Here is a 22308-nt window from a genome sequence, read left to right as displayed (position 1 = left end):
CTCTTACACACAAATACATGCAATGCATGCACACACGCACTTGCCCACACACAGACACTTTTTCATACACTTTCTTATGCAAAGACACACCTCCTCTCCACGGAACAAAAAACGATGCACAATACACAATAGTGGGGACACACACACACACACAATTTCCCCTACACAGGCACACAGATGCACCCACATAGTGCATACACACACGCAGTGCATGCATGCAACCTTCTCCCCTAGACACGCTCTCTCACACATCCACGCCGCCCGCAGCAGCAGCGGGGAAAGGCGCTGCGCTGCCTGAGGGCCGGCCAGGGGGCGCTGTGGCGCAGCCGGTCTGCCGAGCCGGGGGGGAGGAAACGGGAAGCCGCGCTGCATGTTGGGAGCTGTCAGTGGCCGCTCCTCCGCTGTCGGCCTCTTCCGGCTCGTGTGTGTCGCCCAGGTAACAGCCCCCCCGGACCGGCCGCGTTACCGGGCTCAGCCACCGCGCGCCGCTTCTCGTCCCCCTCCCCCGCTTCGGCCGCTCGGCGGGTCCCGGGCCGGGGGCGCGCGGAGCAGCTGGAGGCCGCGGCGGCCCCTTCCGCCTCCCGGCCCTGCCTCGAGGGGAGAGGGCGCTGCGGACGTGCGGCGCCCGGGTCGGGCCTGGCCTTCCTGCCAGCCCGACCGACGGCGGGGAGGGGTCTCCCCCGACACTGCCCTCGCGCGCCTGCTGGTCCCCCGGCCCTCCCCCCCCCGCCTTCCTCCGCCCTGGGTGTCCCCCGACCCTCCCCCGCAGCACCCTGACCCTCTGCTTCCCACCCTGGGTGTCTCCCCAACCCGGTCTGGGAGCTCCTCTGCCCCTCCTCCCGCCTTGGGTGTCTCCCCCTTTCCCTCTGTGCCACATGCTGACCCCCCCACACACACACACTTTGGGTGTCCTCCTGACCTTCCCTCGGCATCTTGGGTGTCCCCAACCACCACCACACCCTGATCTTTGTGTCAACCCTCTGAACTCCTCTCCCCCTGCTCTGGGGGTCTCCACTGAGGGGTTCCCCTCTGCCTCTCCCACTGGCCTGCGTGTTCCCATGTCGTGGGTACCTAAGAGTAAGTGGGAGAGGGCAAGAAATCCAAAATAATGCAATAATCTGTGAAAGGGCTCCTCATGTCCCAGTGATGCATGATTTGTTTTCAATTCTTTTCTCTTTCTGCAATTCAAGACCATAGTTTTAATTTGTAAAGACCTTTGTGAATTATCTCCATTCCCAACCCCCACACCCTTTTGCACTACTGCAATTGCTGAGGTCAACTAAAGGTACTTCTGCTGATGGTCCCTGGATTTGCCCACTGCAGAGTGTCTTGAGAGTAGGATGCCCAATGGAGGAATACTTGTGTTGCTAGAAATGGAATGTATTAAACTTCAGATTCAGAGCATAATAGTGCAAAGCACATTTTTTGCTCAAAAACCTGTATGCTTTTGGATTTTGGTTGTGGAGGTTTTTTCTGTGGTGTTGGAGTAATAGAGTGCTTTGTGGCCTGGTGTGCTTTTACTGCAGGTTGTTTAAATTTAAGATTTGCACCTGGATGCTAAAGTGGGAGATGCCTCCAAAAAAACACCAAAATACATTTGATATTAACTTTAGATTTTAAACTTTTGTTCTGAAAGAAACAGCATTTGCATAGTTGCAATTAATCACTTGTTTTGTATTAATGTTGCAGGAGTGTCTAAACATGTACATACACTTAAGAAGACAGTCATTTACTTTGAAGAGTTTACAGTCTGAGGGACTGTACCTTTATTGTAATCCTAGCATGTGTTGAACTTGCTCTATTATTCATTAATTATCACAAACCTTAACCTTTGCACTTCTCCATCTGTTTGTGTGAACATGATAGTTTAAGCTGACAATTGTAACGTCTGCTGCTTAGAGCAATACTTGCATTCTAATTCTGAATTAGGCAAAATAATGTATGAGGTAGAAGACTATTTAAATAATATTTTCAAATGCCTATGTGATCAAAAATAATGTCCTGAAATTATATTGAAAATAATAGGACTTAATTTTGTTTTTAAATTTTAGCCAGTGTGTCTGTGCTTATTTTAAATACTTACATCAGTCTGTTTGGCAGTTTCTTATGTTCTGCTTTGTAGCATTACTAATGCTTTTCCAATCAAGTTGGAAAATGTCACCTACATGCATCAATAGAGGAAGGGGGAAACTTGATGGGGGACAGTTCCAGCAGCAAGGGAGGGAAACACTTGCCAAGGGAAAATAGGTAGCTCCTTCCTCAGGAGTCTCTGACATCCATTAGCCAGATGGGGAGAGAGGTGCTGACTGACCAGCATTCCTCAGTTCCCAGGATTTAATTCAGTGCAGGGGTCATGTGGAGCCTCTTTCAGCTCCATTCCAGAAGCCCTCTGTACTTCCTTGAACTAGGAATGGGAACCAGGCCTGACAGATGCTGTGGGTCTAGCCAATCGCCTATTTAGGGGATCAGGAAGCAATTATTTTCTCCCGTGGGCCAACTGCTAGAGGACCAAGGAGGTTTGTTTTGTCTTCCTTGCAGCACCTTCAAGCTACAGTGGGTTGAGTAGGAATGCACTTAGTACCTGATTGAGGTCTGGGAGTGAAGTTTATTCATCGCAACTTTTGGCTAGTTTCCTGTGTGGTTAAGAGAAAAAACTGAATGGTTCCCAGAGGTAAAAGATTTGGGATTTATGTGGTCAGTAAGGTTAAGATTTTGTCACGGTTAATTTTAGTAAAAGGAATGGACTGGTCAAGGGCAATAAACAGAAATTCAGGGAAGCCAGTGACCTGTCCCTGACTTTTACTAAAAATAATGGGGTTGGGGAGAGGGCTGATGGGGGGCAACGGAAGCCTGAGCAGGGGGTGGGGGTGAGAGCCCGAACCCTGCTGCAGGAGGAGAGGGAGGGTCCAGTACCTGCCACCACCATGGCTGTCCACTCTGGGGCCCCCACTGCAGCTCCAGAGGCTCAGGGTCCTCTGGATGCCCATGGCTGCTTAGAGCTGTGTAGTCTGTTGGCGTGGGGTTTCCCCACTGCCCGTGGCAGGTGGAAGCTGCGGGGCCGCCCATGGCTCCTGGTCCCCCTACTGCCCACAGCATCTGAGAGCTGCAGGGCCCCCACCTCCTGCGGCTTGGAGTTCCAGGGCCCCCACTGGCTGACTGCTCCAGTTCTGCCTCCCTGAAGCGGAAAATGTCATGGAAGTCTCTGAAGTCATGGAATCTGTGACATACATTTATCCTTATTGATTGGCCTTGGGCTCGTGATAGGGTGAGACCTTGAGGCCCTCATGGGCCAAGGTTAGACCTTGTGGCTCTCATGAGCCAAGGTCCCCACCCTGCTGCACTATGTGCTCTCATGGAAGGGGAGTGGTGCTAGGTGTCAGAGAGCTGAGGCTCCCTCAAGGAGCCATGTAACCCTCGCACTGGAACAAACTAAATGCCTGGTATAGGAGAGTAGAGTATGGGTGATGGGCCCTTGTGTTAAAATTTAATAAAAGTTGCAGCCTGCCACTTAATTCCATGCATGTGTCTGTTCTGATTTTGCTGCTCCAGCCACATCTGTAGGTAATATCTTTTTTTGCCACTGAGGTTGTATCTGCACAACAAGTACTACAGCTGCACATATGCTGCTGTAGAATAGATGCTGCCTACGTGAACCGAAGGGTTTTTTGCATAGATGTAGTTAATTCACTGTTCCAAGAGGCAGCAGTAGCTCAACTGAAGAATTCTTCTGTCAATCTACCAGTGTATATAGTGGAGGTTAGGTAGATCTAACAACAGTGCTCATGGCATGAAATTTTTCACAGCCTTGAGACCAAGCCTTAGAGAAAAAATTATACCAATTGAGATATAAAAATATGTAATGGTCTTCAAAATTATACAGTCTTTAAAAATAGTATCTCCCTTATGAGGTTAACTCTGATGTATCAGGGTTTGTGGTTGATGGAATGTCAGCAGCATAGTGTGCTTGATTCATTTTCCTGTAAATGGGAGTTAGCATTCTGTGAATTCAGGGAATCTGAAAATAAGAGGTGAAGGAAGGTTTACATTCCTAACTTCCTGCCTTGTTTGCCCTGGTTATCTGTGGCATTCAACACATTAGCGTATCATTAAACAATGAATGTTTATATCATACAAAATTGTACCTATCCTACCTCTTTCCCTGGCCCTTTCATGCTAGAAATTATTTTGTGATGTTACATTATAATAGATAATCACAGTAACACCCAATGGAAATTAACTCAAGCTTACTTTGTTTTGAACTGCTTCTGCCTAGCCAGTGAAAGATTCTGTTCACTGAATAAAACTACTAGTCTTCTGCCAATTTCACTCTGATGGAACAGCATAGATCTTAGATATTCAGTGATGAGAAAAGACCCAAAAAGGGTATATGAACAGGAGGAATGCAATCAAAACCAATTCCAGGAAAGGTCTGAGGAATAGGGGAGTAAAGAAGAGATGTGAGGAGTAGAAAGCATGGAGGGGAGTGGAGACTGTTGATTTACTTTTGTCAGTCAGATTAATTGTGTTAATTAGATTAATAGATGAAAAACTTTTAAAAGTGTATCTTTTTTTATTTTCTCCATTTGAAAGTTTATGGGAGGAGGAAATGTTACATTGGACTTATTTCCCTGAATAACCAGAAATGAAACCAAGAATGAAAATAAAGCTCTGAGCCATTCAAAAAAAACGAGTTTGGCTATCAGCACAGTACTATTTTAATTTTTCTATTTTAAATTGTTTAACTGTTGATTCTCTCTCAATGCTATGACCATCAGACCTCTGCAGCATGCTTATCTTTTACATAGATTTTAGAACAAGTGGCAGAATTGTCTTATTGATTTATGAAAGACCTCAATAGATTTCCCACCAGAAAGTTCTGTTCCTTTAGAAAAGGAACAAATGTTGAAAATATACATGCTCTATTTAACAGTCTTTAGTAGCTAATTGTATGGACCCTGATGCATCAAAGCATTTAAGCAAGGCCTTGACTAAGCATGTGAGTAATCCAGTTATGTCAGGATTACGCATGTGCCTGAGAGCTTTGGTAAATTGAGGTTATAGTATCACCTGTAAAAGTGTAGTGAATTTAACCCTAGTTAGTTTTACTGTTCTTTCCTATTGGGTTCAGTTTTGAAGAGGGATAAAAGAAGTGGAATATTTGTTTGCCCAAATAGTCATAGAAGAGGTCAGATAGAGATTTACACACCAACAATCCCTTTATAATCAGGAGTAGGATTCATGAAATGAAGTGCTCTGCAAAACATTCAACCTAGAAAGTGTTTAGGAATATGTAGGGTATGTGATATAATTTCTTAATAAAAATAAATGGGTTTATAATGTTTTGGCAAAACAAGAGATATTAAATAGAGTGTTGGACAAGGTATTCCAGGAACACTGAGGTTTTTCTTTTCTTTTGTTTTTAACTACTGTGATAAAATAAGGCTAAGAGGTGATGACGTCTAACAAAATTTATAAGAGTGTCAATCAATGTGGGGAATAAACTGCTGGGGCAGAAATACACTTGCGCTAAACAAATGAAAAAAAAATTCTGCCTCACTAAGCTTCATAGATTTTTATTTTTTTTCCTGTGACGAATCCACTGGTTTGCATAAATTGCATATATAGAGAAAATGACAATGCCAGCTGTTTAGGTGGGGAAGAAGTTATATGGCTGCTTTGAATACAAACCTTAATGTGATGTGGATGAAAATTTTTAAATTGTATTGATTCCCAGTATGACTTCATAGTTTAGGTTTAAGATATGATGATGTTTGTATTTCCTTAAACAAAATAGGAAAAAACATCCATAACTTTGGAATTATCCCCAAAATATTGGTATTGTATCCTAATGACAATAAAATTGAACAAGAGAATATTTCTGCTTTATTTCCTTGCCCACTTCTTGGTGGTATTAGACATTCAGAAGTAAAAGGTGAAGTGGATTTATGCAAGTTCGGTAGCGGATAAAAATATTTTTTCAACACTGGAAAAAGATATCAGGCCCATTTTAAAAAGGGTTAATTTCAAATCTACCCAGAGATGCATATTATGAAAATTCACTGATAAAACTTTGTTAATGCAGAGTTAAGGTTGCCTGTGGTATGTCGTGCTCTTGCAGAACATCATTTGCAAAACTCAAACTTCTGAAAACCAGGAAATAGAGTTAGGGTACATGCCACTGCATCCTTAATGCTGCTTTCTTTGAGTGATGCTGCAATATGCCTATTACACATACACTTGGACTCTGTGTTTGCAGATGGTGCAGAACACTCAATGAATAGGACACATGACTGCTGTAGAACTGAATCTAATTCTCTTTCTTTACTAAGGCAAAGCTTGTGTGTAAGTGAGTGGTACTGAACAGGAGCTACCTGTGACCTGCCCTACACGCAAACACTTAGCCTTCTGAAACAATACATCCGCTAAATTTTACATCCCCTTCATTCCTTTGTATAATCCCTTCACATTTATGCACAGGATGCCAACTAACACTATGTTTTCAAATACCCATTATTAAACTCAGAGACCACTCATCACATCTTGCTGCTGATTGTCTCTGTGGCAAGAAGACTCTGGTGCACAATCAGATTAGTTGTGGGAGCTGGGAGCCAATGGGAAGGCAGTAACCAGAACTGGGTGGCAAATGGTGGAGATGGTCGTAATGTCACTCATTGACCTAACCAAGTGCAAGGGCTCCTTCCATTCCCATGCTATGCTGTGTTTCTCATCACACAGGTGCCAGCTCTGTTCCACACCATCCAGCCCTAGTTATTACCTATACCTTCCCATTGGCAGAGGTGTTGCATTGCCCACCCTCTGATTGCCTCTCAGCTTCCAAACAATCAGCCAATAGGGAGGTGGTGACTGGAATTGGGTGGCGTGGAGCAGAGTCAGAGCCTGTATCGATGGGGAAGTGGAGCCAAGTGGAGCGGTGTGATGCAGCAGCAGCTTTATTAAAAGACTCTGCTCCTCAGTGACCTGGCTCACTCTTTTTTGGGGGGAGGGGGGGGCTTCATTCCCCTCCTCCTCACCCGTACCTTCACTTTAGGCACTGTGCTTGATGATCACATTGCCATGGCTACAACCCTGCTCAGCCCTCCTAAAGAATATTTTCACTAGCTGCCTAGGTCATGTGAAACCAGGATGACTGGAAAACCTCTTATCTACCCTTTCTGCACATGCACATTGAAATCTGTTTGAAGCATGAATTTTTAGCATGTGCTAATCCAGGCAGTATAAATCTTCCTTTAATAATGATTTCAATATTGCTTCCTCAAATGGACTGTGGGACGAGGTGAGCTAAATGTTGAGTAACTGAGGCTATGTCTTCACTGACGGCGGCAAATTCGCCCCCGTCAGATTGACTTCTCTGGATCGACTGAGCAGTCAGTGAAGACCTGCTCAGTCGATCCAGAAATCGACGTATTAAGACCACCTCCTCAAGTAGCATAGTGCTGCGTCAATGGGAATGCGGTTCCCGTCGGTGCAGTGCAGTGAAGACAGTGCACAGACCAGAAGCAGAGAAGTCGACAGAAGTAATGCATGTTTTTTGCGTAGCTTGCGTAAATCTGGTCGACTGCTGCCAAATCTTGGGATAAGTGAAGACAAGCCCATAGATGAGACATGGTTTGAGCCCCAGGTGTGCCCAAAATAATTGTTGGTAGAACCTGTACATTTTGTGAAACGAAGGTTTTTAATGGGGAAGGGACCTGTATCTTGGCAATCTCTTGCTCAGATGACTCCAAATTTGGTTCACTAACCCTATTCCACACTTTCATGAGACAGCAAATTTTAAGACAATTTGAGTAAGCATGCAGAATTTAGAGCACTGGGAAGAGGAATCCTTTAAACAGGAAGGGGTCTCAACCTTAATTATAGTTGAGCTGGTGCTGTGCTATAATATAATGTTGAAAAGGGAGAATAAAGTGCAAAATTTATGTCAAGAGTTAAGGGTAATTAAGTAAAATATCAAGCCACCAAAAACTTGATGTTATGTTTTATTTATATACTTCAGTAACTATTTAAATAAGAGCAATGTACAGGGTGTTCTCATCTTTTTCCAGTGCCAAAGCATGGGAAGACATACTCGGAAATGAAAAAGTGAAGTATGGCTGGACAATGAAAGTAACAAATGCCTTTTTTGTTCACAAAGCCAAAGTACTCATGAGAAATTGAAGCCCTGCTATAATGCAAGGTGTAGTACAAGTTTAGGAGTAAACATAGATTTGAAGCTGCCCTGTAATAAATTAATACTATATGTTGACCTGATTATTGCGATATTTATTGCATGAATATATTGGTTTATTGCAGCGTTGATGTAGCTATGTTGGTCCCAGCTGAATAGAGATACAAGGTGGGTGAAGTAATATTTTTTATTGGCCGGGCTTCTATTTGTGTAAGCACGAAAGTTTGTGTGTCTCACTAAGCTCTTCTTTCAGGTCTGGCAGTCTCCCAAGCCCTGCAAGCCCAAGTCAACTGACGTGGGCATTTAACTGCAGTGTAGACATACTGTAAGACAGTGGTTCCCAACCTTTTTGGCTCAAGGGCCACGAATATTTTTGCAACCTTGAAGGGCCACCAATCTATCAACTAACAAAAAATGTATTGACGTATACACCATTAAGGACTACAAATCACTACATATTTAAAGTAAACATTTTGATGCTACTGTGCTCATTTTTACATTCACTATTTTACATTTACAAATTACTTACGGTATGTCACACACTCACATACAAAGCACTAGTGTACATGAGTGACTGTCACTACACACTGAAGCACATGGACTGGCAGCTAACTGGAAGGCACTGATTTTTAGAGTCCTGTCCCTCCTCAAGCATGGTGGGTACTGGCTGCTCCACCAGCAGCTGCCCCTCTCTCCCACCCCCTTCCCCCACTGCAGTCAGATGAGAGGGAGCCTCCTCGCTGATTTCCCATTCCCCTGGCTGCAGCAAGCAGTCCTGTAGCCCTATGAGCTCCACCTGGGTCCCTAGGCAGTGGCTCCCTTCTGCAGCCAGGGGGATGGGAGATCAGTGCTTCCCCCTCCCTCTGGCTCCAGCAGGGACCACAGCGCCTATGGACCCAGGCAGAGTGCTTTGCCGTGCTCCCTGATACAACCAGGGGGAGGGGAGTGCCAGCAAGCCCTGTGGCAACATGCTCCACCTGGGTCCTTAGGCAGCGACTCCCTTCTGTCGCCAGCAGGAGGGGAGCTGCAGGCCATGTTTGGCCCCTGGGCCGTGGGTTGGGAACCACTGCTTTAAGAGCTCTGTTCCTATTGTTAAAACAACAGTACTGTTTTATTTAAGAATGCTGTCTGATCACTGAATATAGACTCCCAAAGGACAGAATTGCAAACTCGGTCAGATCTTCTGGGTAAGAAAAATTGATACGCAGGGTTCTTTGGCCTAGTCTAAGAGTTGGAGAACTTCAGAATTGCACACTGGGGTAGGTAGAAGTACATGGCCTGACACCTGAGGGACAGCTCTCAGAAAGACCAGGGGACAGAAGTGCAGCTAGCCCTGTAAATGAGACACATGGGTGTGCTTTCCTCTGCCACCTAACATTCTGATGTGCTCTGTAACCAGCAATACTTGTGTGTCACTTGGAGATCATAAGCACAGTCTCTGGCTATGCTAGACAAATATGTTCCATGTTCTACACCAGTTAGCATGGCTGGGGAGCTATCATTTAACAGAGTTTTATTGTCTAATAAAAAAGAAATGATCCATTTATGAGTAGCATCTGCCTTTTCTTTATTCCAGCGTCAGATTGTTAAATAGTGGTTCAGTATAGAAAATTAGTGGGTTGTTGAAAAGGATCCCCGTCCATACACCTAAGTCATAATGTTTCAGCTTCACAGCTGAAGGTATAGATCAATTATTAGCTGCTGCTCCATCAAACAAGGACCAGTGCAAATAATGTGTTAGATACATTCAATTATCTTAAGAAATGTTTAGGTATGGAAGTCATGTTTGTTCTTCCAAAAGCATTTGTCTTTTTTTGTATTTAATGTTATAATGTGTCAGTGGAATTATTAGGACAGGGGCCTGGAGATTTAATTAAGGGGATGTGGAGGATTACGCCTTTAAGAAAACTGTGGAAAATGTCTTTATAAATAAAGATATGTGACAAAGAAGGCATTTAAACTATATTAATAATATAAATTGTAGCAAGGAGGATGATGATAGTTCTGTGAGTTGGGATGAAGAGAAATTTAGGGGAAAAAAAGAGGCATGCTAAACTGTCAAAATAGATAGGTTATATCCTGAGTCTTCTTCCTCAGATGTATAATTCAATGAGAAGGAAAAAAAATCCAATTCTGAATCTGATGGTTTGAATATAGATACTCCAGAGCCCTTTCAAACAAAACAGCCACGCACGGTGTTCGAGTAAAAAAGAAAAAAATATTTTAAAAAAGAGGGGTAGAAAAGGAAGACAGATTCAAGCAAATATTTCCCATTTAGCTGTAGATTGTCCTTATTAAAAGGAGATAAGAATTTCTAAATAAGTTCAGAAAAATAAACAGGCATATTTGCATAGGGCAAAATCTGAGATGACAAATTTGAGCATTTGTATTTTTTTCTATCTGAAATAGATGTGGCTATTTCTGCAGTAGAAAAAGATACAGTAAACCTAGCAAAAAGATAATTTGTCACTAGAGAAAAGACAGGGAAAAAGTATAAAAGATAGTTAAGTTCTGGTTGTCAGACCCAGAGACGATGATGGCTCAAAGCAAACTTTTAAAATTACTGAGCAGAGCAGACAAACTAATCAACAGATAACCTTCCTTAATATGACATGGTGGCTGTTAAATGGAAACCTATTGGTCTCAAGGAAAAATTACTATCCTTAAAGCAAACTCTTCAGTGTAGATAATTTTTCTTTCACCATGCCAGTGTTGGAATATTAATCCTAAAAGAGGTCATGCTATTCCTTTATTGGACTTCCTTTGAGTGTCGACGTCTTCAAGTCTTAATGATAGTGTGATAAAAGTTCAAATGATACTACTGGGTTGTCATTAACACAGATACAAAATTAACCTGTTTTATTCATTTTTTCACTTCCTAATTTATTTTTTTAGAAGTGTTAAATGTGATGAAAATTGTATGATTTGGATTCCATGTCATATTATTTTAATAAAATTATTTTCTGTTACAGTAATGCTCAGAGGCCTCGGCTGGAATCAATGCTCCCTTTTTCCTAAGCACTGTTACATACAGTAAGAGACAGTACTTGCCCTGAGGAGCTTACCCTCTAAGTAGAGAAGACAAAGGGTGGGAGAAAGGAGGTATTGTTGTCCTCATTTTAGAGAAGTGGAACTGGAATCAGGTTTTAAATTGGAAAACTAATGTTTTCCTTTTATTCTTTAATTTTATTTAATAGTGTATAATACTATTTAATTAGAGTTGGAAGGGACCTCAGGAGGTCATCTAGTCCAACCTCCTGCTCAAAGCAGGACCAACCTCAGCTATATCATCCCAGCCAGGGCTTTGTCAAGCCTCAGCTTAAAAACCTCTAAAGATGGAGATTCCACCACCTCCCTAGGTAACCCATTCCAGTGCTTCACCACGCTCCTAATGAAAAACTTTTTCCTAATGTCCAACCTAGACCTCCCCCCCTGCAACTTGAGACCATTGTTCCTTGTTCTGTCATCTGCCACCGAGAACAGCCTAGCCCAATTCTCTCTGGAACCCCCTTTCAGGTAGTTAAAGGCCGCTATCAAATCCCCCCTCATTCTTCTCTTTTGCAGACTAAATCACAAATCTTTTTCTTCTCTCTTTAAAAAGATGACTCCTGGAGACTTCTGGATTTCCTACTTCTAGTGAGAAGCCTGTGGACACTTAAGTTGAGCGGGAAATGTGCTTTTTTTTAATGTAAAAATAATTATTACATCTCTGAATATTTACTTCCTTTTAATCATAAAAGTGTGTTATGAAGGTAGGAGTAGAGAAGTTGGTTGCTGAAAGTTTGAAATATTTATTTTCACGTGAGCTGCCTTAAACAGACTGTTCAATTAGGTATTTTTTAATTAGTTATTTATTAGCCTCAGTGAATTCTTATCTGTTAAAACCTGAACTCTGGACCTTATAAAATAGGGCTGATTAGGAGGAAGGGCCATTCTTTACAGCTTGTTACTTACAATATCTCTAATTTTCTTTAGTCTTCATAATAGTGGAATATATTTTTATTTCAGTTGGATGTTTCTTCAATGAACGCCCATATAAGAAAATAAACTTCTGGTTCTCCTGATTGTTGGTAACAAGGACTAGTTAGAGCATCTAGGATTCTAGGCTTTGTTATAATGGTATCTGGTGCGTAAGTGCTTGAGAGTAGTTCAGTTTTTGAAGTAGTCAGACACTTCATTGGGACTAAACGGTTATGATGAATTAAATTATTGGTATTCCTGAAAATGGGACTGAAATGCAATTTGGGCCAACCAAGACAGTGTCGTTTTAAAGAGAAAATACAAGACAATTCTTTTGTGAATTTTAAGTGGATAAAATAAATGTGCAGTGAAGTTTGTAATATTTAAAACCATGTTAAAAAGGGAGGTTCTATCTTACAATGCTACAGAGAAGTGACAAAATTAGGGCCAATAATAGTTGGAAATATTATCTGAGAGTTGTAAGAGTAACTCACTTCCATGTGTTATTGTATGTATAGCAAATTTAAAACACCCCTAGTCTGCAGAAATTAAAGCTATCTGTTAAAACACAGACAATTGTAGATGAAAAGATAGCCACTCAGAGAGGAGGACCCTTTGTTGTAAAACAACGGGAGTTCTGTGGCACTTTAAAGACTAACAAATTTAATTTTTGTAGGCATAAGCTTTCGTGAGACTAGCTGAGTCTTACAAAAGCTTATGCTTACAAAAATTAAATTTGTTAGTCTTTAAAGTGCCACAGAACTCCCATTGTTTTTGCTGTATACAGACTAACACAGCTACCCCTCTGGAACCTTTGTTGTGAGTTACTTGAGAAATAAATTATGGCAACTAGAATCAATTGGAATCCATTGCAAAACCTGCAACTTTGTTGATAGGAAAGTATGTGCTTCCAACATCAGACTTGTCTCTTTCAAGACTAAAATCATGCTACATATATTTCCATTCTCTTCTTATTCATGCTTTATTTCATCCCATTAGTCAAAGACCCTATTGTTTATAGTCTGGCTTTGAGTTTCTGAAAATGCCTTTGTCCTCATGTTCCTCCTCAATGAATTTGAAAAACTTGGTGGGTGAGGTAATATCTTTTATTGGACCAACTTCAGTTGGTGAGAGAGACAAACTTTCAAGCTACACAGAGCTTTTCTTCAGGTCTAGAGAAGGTACTCTGAGGCCTAGTGTACATTTAAAACTTACAGCGGCACAGCTGTATCGGTACACTGTAAAAGTGCTTCTGTAGCTGCGTTATGTCAATGGGCGAGAGCTCCTGCTGACATAATAAAAACATCTAAATGAGTGGCAGTAGCTATGTCAGTGGGAGAGTGTCTCCCGCCGACATAGCACGTTCCATGTAAACACTTATGCTGGCAAAACTTATTTTGCTCAGCAGGTGTTTTTTTTTTTTTTTTTTTTTTAACACCCCTAAGCGAGAAAAAGTTTTTCTGGAATAAGTGCTAGCGTACACAATGCCTGAGTGTCACAAGTAAATACAAGGTCAAAATGATAGTTTAGCATGAGTAGTTAACCTTGATTGGTCCCTTGAAATATGTGCTAAGTGGCCCATTTAACACCTCTTGTGGTCATAGTACAAAAAGGGAGGTTAGTGGGTTACAGATTGTTGTAAAAATAAGCCATAAATCCAGTGTCTTTATTAAAACTATGATTTTTAAGTGTCTTGAAAGCTTATGAATTTAAGCTCTCAAACTTGCCTTTTGAAAGTGTTATGCAGGTTTTCTTCAAGAATGAGGAGTGATAGGTGAGATCTGGAGTGATCAATTTCAAAAGCTTGTCTCTCTCACCAACAGAGTTGGTCCAGTAAAAGATTTTTGCCTCACCCATCTTGTGTGTGTCACTTAAAATGTGGGTTCTTTCCTACCTAAATTTCAGAATGGCCTTCAGGGTTAGATCTAAGTAAAACACATTGCAGTAATACAAAATGGATGTGAAGCAGCCTATTGTGAAGACTGTATCAGAAAGGAAAGGGAGCAACCCAGCCTCTTGATCAGCTAAAGAAATACTTTAGCTGCAACTAAAGAATGTAGGACCAGTCAGAATTTGAGTAACACTGGTGTTGCAAAACACTTTCACAAACATAAACCCTTAATTAAAGGAGAGCACAGAACTCCTGCTAACTCCTCCAGGTTCTTCTACCAGTCAGCATCATATAAGGATTAAACTTAAGATACATACCTAGAGGAAAGCTACCTATATTGATAACACACTGAGAAAGCAAGCAGACTATTAATTCTAGGCTTTCTTTCATTTTAGCAAAGCTAGGAAAGGAGAACCTAATACATAACAACACAATAGTGTGTCTCCTTTAATCAGATTTCAGGACAGGAGCAATTACAATGAACAGTACATAGGGTTCTTACCTCAGGACCCTGGTTCGGAGCTCACAAACTTAGTCATCAAACAAAGTCTCTGAGTCTGGTTAGACTAGTCTCCTGGATCCTGGGAGAGAATCTCTCTCTTGCCCAGCTTCCTGTTTAAATAGCCCATTTCTAGGGTGGGGCAGGGCCTCATTGATTACATACCAGGTGGTATACCCCTTCACACTCACTAGGTAGTCTAACATACACATTGAACAGTGGTAAGATGGGTGTGATGGTTCTCAGGGTACCCAGTACTGTGAGACACCTTGTTACCCCTAGCCAACCAAACATTCTCCTTTGGACTATGCCAGTCCTTACTTTACTTTGGAGGTTAATAATAGGTGCACCCCAGGTGAAATGTTCCCCTATGATGTCCAGCTTTTAATCCACTGGATACTCATAGTAATACCCTGGGAACAGTATACACACCAGCTTGTATTATTCAACCCAGGATCAACATATTGCTTCATATCACAGCACTTATATTAATTGTGAAAACAAGAGTACATTTATTATCAAAGATTCAAGTGATAGTGAGTAAGGATATTGGAAACAAATGGTTAGATATAAAACAAAATCGTAACATGCTTTCTAGAGACTAAACTAACAGATTAATCTCCTGTGTAAAATAGTTTTATGTAACCCAGTGTCGTCTTCAGCTTTTCAACCATGGGTGGCTGAAATCCCATTTTCATAAATATAAACACACTGTCCATTTACTTCCTAAGTGTAGGTTACAGGGCTGTCTTCTTTGCCTCACAGATATACCCCCAAAAGTTTATTGTCTTTGTACACAACCATGATAATCACTCATGGTTTGCTTTTCTTGTGTGCTGCTTCCATGTAGACTTCACATCTCTTACTAACTTCTGACTTTGTATATAAATGGATATCCATTGTTTGAGTTTAGGATGCTTAATTTACATTTTGACAGACTTGCATTTCTTACCTCCTCTTTGAGGGAAAACCTGGTTTTCACCCTACCTGGATACAGACTTTAAAATCATGTTTTCAGTATATAAACATAACTCCTTACGTAGTGTTTGTACATACATTTTACCATGATATTAATGACCAGTGTAATCCTGGCTTTTATTTAAGGCCTCACATGACATTATTTTGTGAACCAGGATATTCATACCAGAATCAAGATATTCCTGTAACCCCCTTGCTAGGTGGCATTAAGGGGATTTGGGGGTCACAGTGGGACACTATAAGGCCCTGTGTCTGAAGGTTCTTGGGGGGTTCAACAGTGGCTCTGAAAAACACCATGGTTCTTCTAAAACAGCCATGTCTGCCTTTACCAGGTGTTGCAGGAAACCACCTCAACAACCAGTGGTAGGAACGGATGCTCACTAAATAAATAACATAAACGTAACACCTGTCTGCTATTAAAAGGAGAGCCACAACTAAAGGTAACTGTGGGTTTCCTTGTCAGACTGACAAAAATCTGTAGGCATCTAGAATTGGCCTGTCACTGTTTTGTTAATAACTTTCCTCAAAAAGGGGATGTGGGTAACAGGATGATAGTCAAAATTGTTAGTGTCAAGCAATGATCACTTGAACATACCCTCAAACTGTGATTTGTAGGTCTACTTGGCATCTTGCTTTCCTTAAGAGGCATTAATAATTCCCAATGATAATGGGTCCCGGTTTTTTCTATTGACAGTTTGGCAGCCGTGAAGTGGAACTGGGTCTGTTTAACAAGTAATTGAACAGACTTATCTAGAATCTGTGGAAGACTGGGTGAAACTTGATTCTGAAGACTGCATATGTGCCCCTCTTGTCTGGATGCTGCACCCACAGAAAGAGACAGATTGCTCTCAGTGTGAATAATCATAACAGTAAAGTAATTAGAAAACTCTTGATAGAGATAGCTGGCTCTGCTACTAAGTGAAGAGTGTAAGAGACAAGCAAATAAATGATTTTTTCACCATTGTACATATGTGATGGTACAACAGAGAAACCAGAAGTTTTTCTGAAGTTATTTGGCTTTGAGCCATCAAATTTAATTATATATTTACTTCAATTAATTTCTAAGTTACAAGCCATTAAGAAAACAAAACATGATATTGGGAGGGAGAAAGTTTCTGTATTAATAATGTGAATTAAACACAAACATTGTTTTATGCTTTTACCACCTGCAATTGTGAGAACTAAAAGACTTAGTGTATTACATTCAAAGAGATTTAACTGTTTCCACACGTTGGCTTCATTAAGCACTTATAGGAGGCTAATTTTCCTAAGTAGGGAATATATGGAAATGTAGGAAGTTCTGCATCAGACATGTTTGCTCCATTGTTGCATTTTAGTAGATGATACCATTACTGAGCTTTAATAATGTTCTACTGAATTACTAGAATTATACAACTTGAGAGAATTTTTGTTGCATCTTCACTTTAGCCGTAAATCAACGCAAAGAATAGTTGTTAGAGTACATGATGGAAATGGAAAATAAAGGTTAAAAATGACATTCGGACACAAGGCCTTCATACTGACAAAAACAAATGGAAGAACTTATATCTCACACATTGAAGTGAGTCTGTAACACTGTTTTTAATGAGTTCCAGAGGGGTAGCCTTGTTAGTCTGTTTTTAGCAAAACAACGGGAGTCCTGAGGCACCTTAAAGACTAACAAATTTATTTGGGCATAAGCTTTCATGGGCAGAAACCCACTTCATCGGATGCATGAAGTGGGTTTCTGCCCACAAAAGCTTATGCCCAAATAAATTTGTTAGTATGTAAGGTGCCACAGGACTCCTGCTGTTTTGCTAAAAACAGACTAACATGGCTACCGCTCTTGAACTCATCAACATAAGAGTAAAAAGTCACTTTGGAAAGTATTGAACAAACTTGAATATTGTGAGCCAAATTCTGTACTGCCTTAAGACCTGTGCAATTCTACTGAAAGTCAGTGGATTGCAAGGGGTTTAGTATTCAGTCCCTTGGGTCTAAAACTGCCCAACAGAACTAGATAATTTTTCAGATATGTTTTGTTTATACCCTTTTCAAGTTGAATTGCCGAGGGATAAGGGTGTTTGAGAGAAAGGTGAATCAATTCCACCCTCAGCCAATTTAATCTAGTCGGCAGTATGAATGTAACAGTGCTTTGGATAGCTTTGGTTACTTCCACAAAAGGATTTGAAGATGGACTGAAGCCTTGAGCAGGTTATGTAACAGGGAGCCAATATAAGGAATGGGGCCCTTGGGTGATGAGCTCTTGGGGTACTGATTTGATAAGAACATGGGCTGTTGCATTCTGAACCATCTGGACCTTTTTGTAAAGCCAGCAATTTAATTCCTTTGCACTTGCAAATGCCAGATTAGTTATTTCAAATACATAGATCACCATGGCCAGGTCAATGTTGACAGGAGAAGGTGAAGTCACTTTGCCAGCAGTAGTTATTTCCGTACCCAGCATCAGTGAAATGTGGAGGAGGACACCCAGGCTGTAGATCTTTGAAGGCAGAACCTTTTAATATGGGATGGTGGTGCGGCATCAAGCTCTTTTGAAGTGCTTCCCTCTGCACACTGGCATCACCTCTTAAGAGCAACTTCTCCACATTGCACCTAATACAGCCTTAAGGGGTGGATCCTCCACTGACCACTGCAGCATAGAAGCAGCCATAAAGGAGTTTTGCACACCAGAGAGAGATGCTGCATGTGTGAAAATGTTGGTCTATTTCCTTAATAACCTTCTGTACAGATAATGTTCCCAGCTGCATGCAGTCAAAGTTTGGGTTGAGACTATAAAGGGGGAAAAGTGGCTGTGGCTGGAGACAAATTTCCTCCCATGCTTGACCCTAGAGCGCATGACTGGGTAGAAAGCACCAAGTTTGCCAGAACTTTCTCCTGCATGTTTGCCGAGGTACAGCAACTAGAAATGTGTATGTGAGGGACACAGAGTAAAGCTGCTGTTTAGCTGGCACACGTACATATCTCCCTCTCTCTGACCGTTCTTGATCTGACCTAACGTGCTATATTACACAAAGTCACTCTTTAAAAGTAATCATCAAACTACACATACGCACACTGTGTAGCATATGGCATCCTATACAGATTATTTCCCCTAAATGTGGATTTAGGTGTGTAGATTTAGGTGTAGATTAAATTTTTTGGCCCAAGGGTTTATTTTCCAGTTCACATATGAGATTCTATGTTAACTAATGGTGACTGCACTTCCAGATGAATAATGAAAGCCTTTGGGTTCCTGGTAGTTCTCAGCAATTACTTTTATCAATGACCCACTGCAACTGCAGCTGGAGTCAATGGAAAGATGCCCATTGACTTTAGTGGAAGCTAAATCCAGCCTTATATTATCAACTATAACTTAACTTGGGGCTCTGCTTTAAAAAAAAGTTATGAAAGATTTTGCACCATTTTACATACTATTAACTAAAAACAAAGTAAATTCTGTTTTTGAGAAGGTTTAATTTAGTATGCCCTTTGGTGTAAATGATTTGTAAGAGATTAATCACAATTATCTTCTACATTAGGAATTTACTTATACTCCATAATACATGGACTGGAAGATCAAGACCAGGGCAACATCCACTTGTAAAAAGAGGAGGAGTGAACGGTGTGTGTGTGTGTGTGAGTGAGAGAGAGAGAGGTGTCTTCCACTTTTGTTTTCATCCAACTGTAATTTCATTGTGATGAATTACCGATGGTTCTCAGTGACCAATGCATTTTCAAATGTACTTGAAATAAACTGAATTCAGCACCAGAAAGGCAAGCTACAGGGCATGCAGACAACTTTTTACTTCCTGTATTTAGGTGAAGTGGGCCAGGAGTCACAAAGAGGTAATCTGTCACTGTCACTGGTGTGTCTCTAATAATTATCTCTCTAGTACAAAACACGCATTCATGTTTGTGCATATCTGGTATAAACCAATCACCTCTCAGAGAAGCACAGTTGCTTAAGGACTGAAGCAATGGGTGCAAGGTTGGAATTGCTGTAGCACCACTTAGTGGGCATTACATTACTAGTCACCTACTAAAACTTGTATACCTCTTCTAATTGATTGATATAATGGAGATTAGAGTTGGGTTAACCAATCTTTTATCTGCCTGTTAAACTTGTCAAGAACTGGGAACTTGCAGCTATAATCCCATATAACTCATTCAGTGGACAACATTTCCCTGCCCGTTCCCCCCTTCCCGCCCCCCAGCATCCTTAAGAAAAGACTCTGCCATACTGAATTGATTTTAAAATTATCTAAGTGCTAATTATAAATCTTGTTCTTCATGGCTCTTACCCTATGAGAAATCTTGGTTTTTATTTAATGTTTTCTGCACTAGCAGCTGTGCCACAGCCGGCTCTCCTCTTCACATTACTAATTCTATGCTCCCTTTGATCAAAGGCTGGTGGCCTTTTTAAAAAAAAAGAAAAATAAATAAATAAAACCCTAAAAAATAGTCAATGGGAGCTGCCGCAGTAGCAGAAATTGTTCAAGAAGCAGTTTGGAGTAATCCCAGCATTGGTAAGGAACACTAACTTTTTTTTTTTCTCTCTGAATCCTGATTGTGAACACTTAGGAAAAGAAAATTACACATCATCTTATTTATGACTATTCCTTGTGAGAATATGCTGTCATTAGCCAACAGACAAATATTCACTATGAAAAATATAGAATCTGTATAAAATCCAAAGTTTCATTTCACTGAAAGCAAGGATCTCACATTTATAGTTTATAAGGAAGGAGGACCGAACGATACAGCTTTCTCAGCTTCTGGTGAAATGGTGGTCCTGTCATCAGCTGAACAGATATTTGCTGTGTATTACCAAACTTTCATTTAAAAATATATAGAGAAGTTTTTCTAAGCGTATGACCTCTTGTAGTCCTCATGATATTGAATAGCCTTAGATTCCAATAAAATATTACACCCTTTTAATCTATTTAACTTAATGGATTCAAATTGCCACTCCGAGTGCTAAATTTCACTGATTTAACACAATACATTTATATAGCCACAAGAAGATGAGCACTTAGCTGAGAAATATCAGTTAGTTCAAATATGCTTTTTGCAGGCTTTACAAAAAATTGGAGGACTTAAATAGTAAGAAAGTGGTGTGTATCATAAGGAATAATCATTGCTGTTCATCTACATAATATACAGTTCTGTCTGCTTTTCTTCTTTACCCTTTTGGTACTGGCAACAAGTGACTAATATATTTAGTGTTATGAGAACTCCACAAGGTAATGACATCACATTACTCAATTTGTCTCCTGTGTACTCCAAAAAGTCAAAGGTCTCATGTACACTCAAAAGAAAATCAAGTGACCTACTCTGAATTGAAAGTACTTTCCAACACAAACAAAATCAAAGATCCAGTTTTTTTCTCTCTCTCTTTTTTGCAGTTATGAAAAACTAATTTGAAACTTCAGAACACTCTTTGGCCCTGGTTTTGAATTAGTCAGTTGAAAGAAAGAAAGAAAGATGCCAAATACTGTCCGAGCATGAAACTTAATGGTATGAGATTTCTCTGTTAGATGATGTTTCCTACACTGATCTTATGTTGTCAACAACTAAAATACCTTTTAATGATTTCTGGCTTTCAAAGTATAACACTGCCTGGGCTACATATGTTTACCATTATCCATAGAATCATCAGGCCCCTTATTTTCAATAGAGGCAGTTGTGGACATGGGCCAGAATGGGCAGAAACACAGTTCCGGTAGTGAAATTAGCAACTGGACAATATTCCCAGAGAAGTAGTCCTGTTTCCTGTTCGTTTCTGGAAGAAAGCCCATTTCTGATACAAAAAATATCCCTAGAAAAGAAATTTGTGTGGAGGGTGTATGTGTGAAATTATTACACATCAACTCATATATCAAACACTGCACTTAGTGTCTTTCATGTGTAGCTCTCACCCCTTTACAAAGTTGGAAAATATCATTATCCCCATTGTACAGCTCAAGAAACAGGCTGTTAAGTAATACGGTGAGTTGGTGACAGATCTAGGAACAGAAACCAAGTACTACTCCACAGGTTTTGGTTGTATCCAGGTGGTAAATTGCAGAACTATGTGACAAATTGAAATGATCACCTTACCTACATTCTGTCCAGTGATCCAGCTCCCTTGTGACTTATTCCAGCATTCCAAATACTGGAGCAGCTTCAAACATCCACTTTTGTTTTTCATTAAATCACATGCCACAAAAAATGTTTCCTTCTATTCCCAGAAAGTGGAATATTCATCCCCAGATTACGTTTACTGAGTTTTTGCATGCGCAATATTCAGACCTGGGCCAGTGATAACCAATTAAAGCTAGAAACAAGAGATTTATAGTGAGAGAGCTTTCCGATGGGATAAACAGCATTTGCTGTTTTCCCTGGAAAAACTCCAGATTAGATACTCTAAAGTCACAATACTTTTCTTTTTAGAAGAGCTATGTTAAAGCACTTTTAGAGGTGCTTTAGATTTATTAATTCTAATTTTCCCATCCCTGAATGCTCAACAGATAGATACCTGATAATGAAGGCAAGTGGGCCTACAGATGAAGGGCTGCAAGAAGTAGTCTCAGTACATTTCTAAGGTCCTTCTAAAATGCCTTTCCTGTTAAAGGCAGCATCTCCACAACGTGCCTGTGTCATATAAAGGTTTTACTGACGCTCATTTGGGATGGCCTGCAAAAGAGGCTTTACAACTGAGTGAGCCCAAACTCATACCAATAAAAAGGTAAGACTATGCCACACCATCATGCACTGCATATGTACAAATAGGATGAAACAGAGTAGTAAAGAAATTGGAGAGTTTGTGTGCTT

General features: G+C 40.7%; 1 protein-coding gene across 8 annotated transcripts in view; it reads left to right on the top strand.

Annotated features, from left to right (window-relative positions):
* Window positions 1-318: 318 nt before the first annotated feature.
* Window positions 319-22308, top strand: part of DOP1A (DOP1 leucine zipper like protein A) — a 102473-nt gene continuing 80483 nt past the window's right edge. For 7 of the 8 annotated variants that reach the window (XR_010922081.1, XR_010922083.1, XR_010922082.1 and 4 more), the window contains exon 1: window positions 20555-21012. The gene's annotated coding sequence lies outside the window, so the exon portion shown is untranslated. Of the gene's footprint in view, window positions 437-20554; window positions 21013-22308 lie in introns of those variants that run through there. The other variant, XM_067560750.1, reaches the window with a different exon arrangement.

This window comes from Emydura macquarii, unplaced genomic scaffold, assembly GCF_026122565.2.
Source record: "Emydura macquarii macquarii isolate MOO-44397 ecotype Brisbane River unplaced genomic scaffold, CSIRO-AGI_Emac_v2 contig_2297, whole genome shotgun sequence".
Taxonomy (NCBI): domain Eukaryota; kingdom Metazoa; phylum Chordata; order Testudines; family Chelidae; genus Emydura; species Emydura macquarii.
The sequence above is the reverse complement of the archived record's forward strand: the minus strand, read 5'-3'. Positions and strand labels throughout refer to the sequence as shown.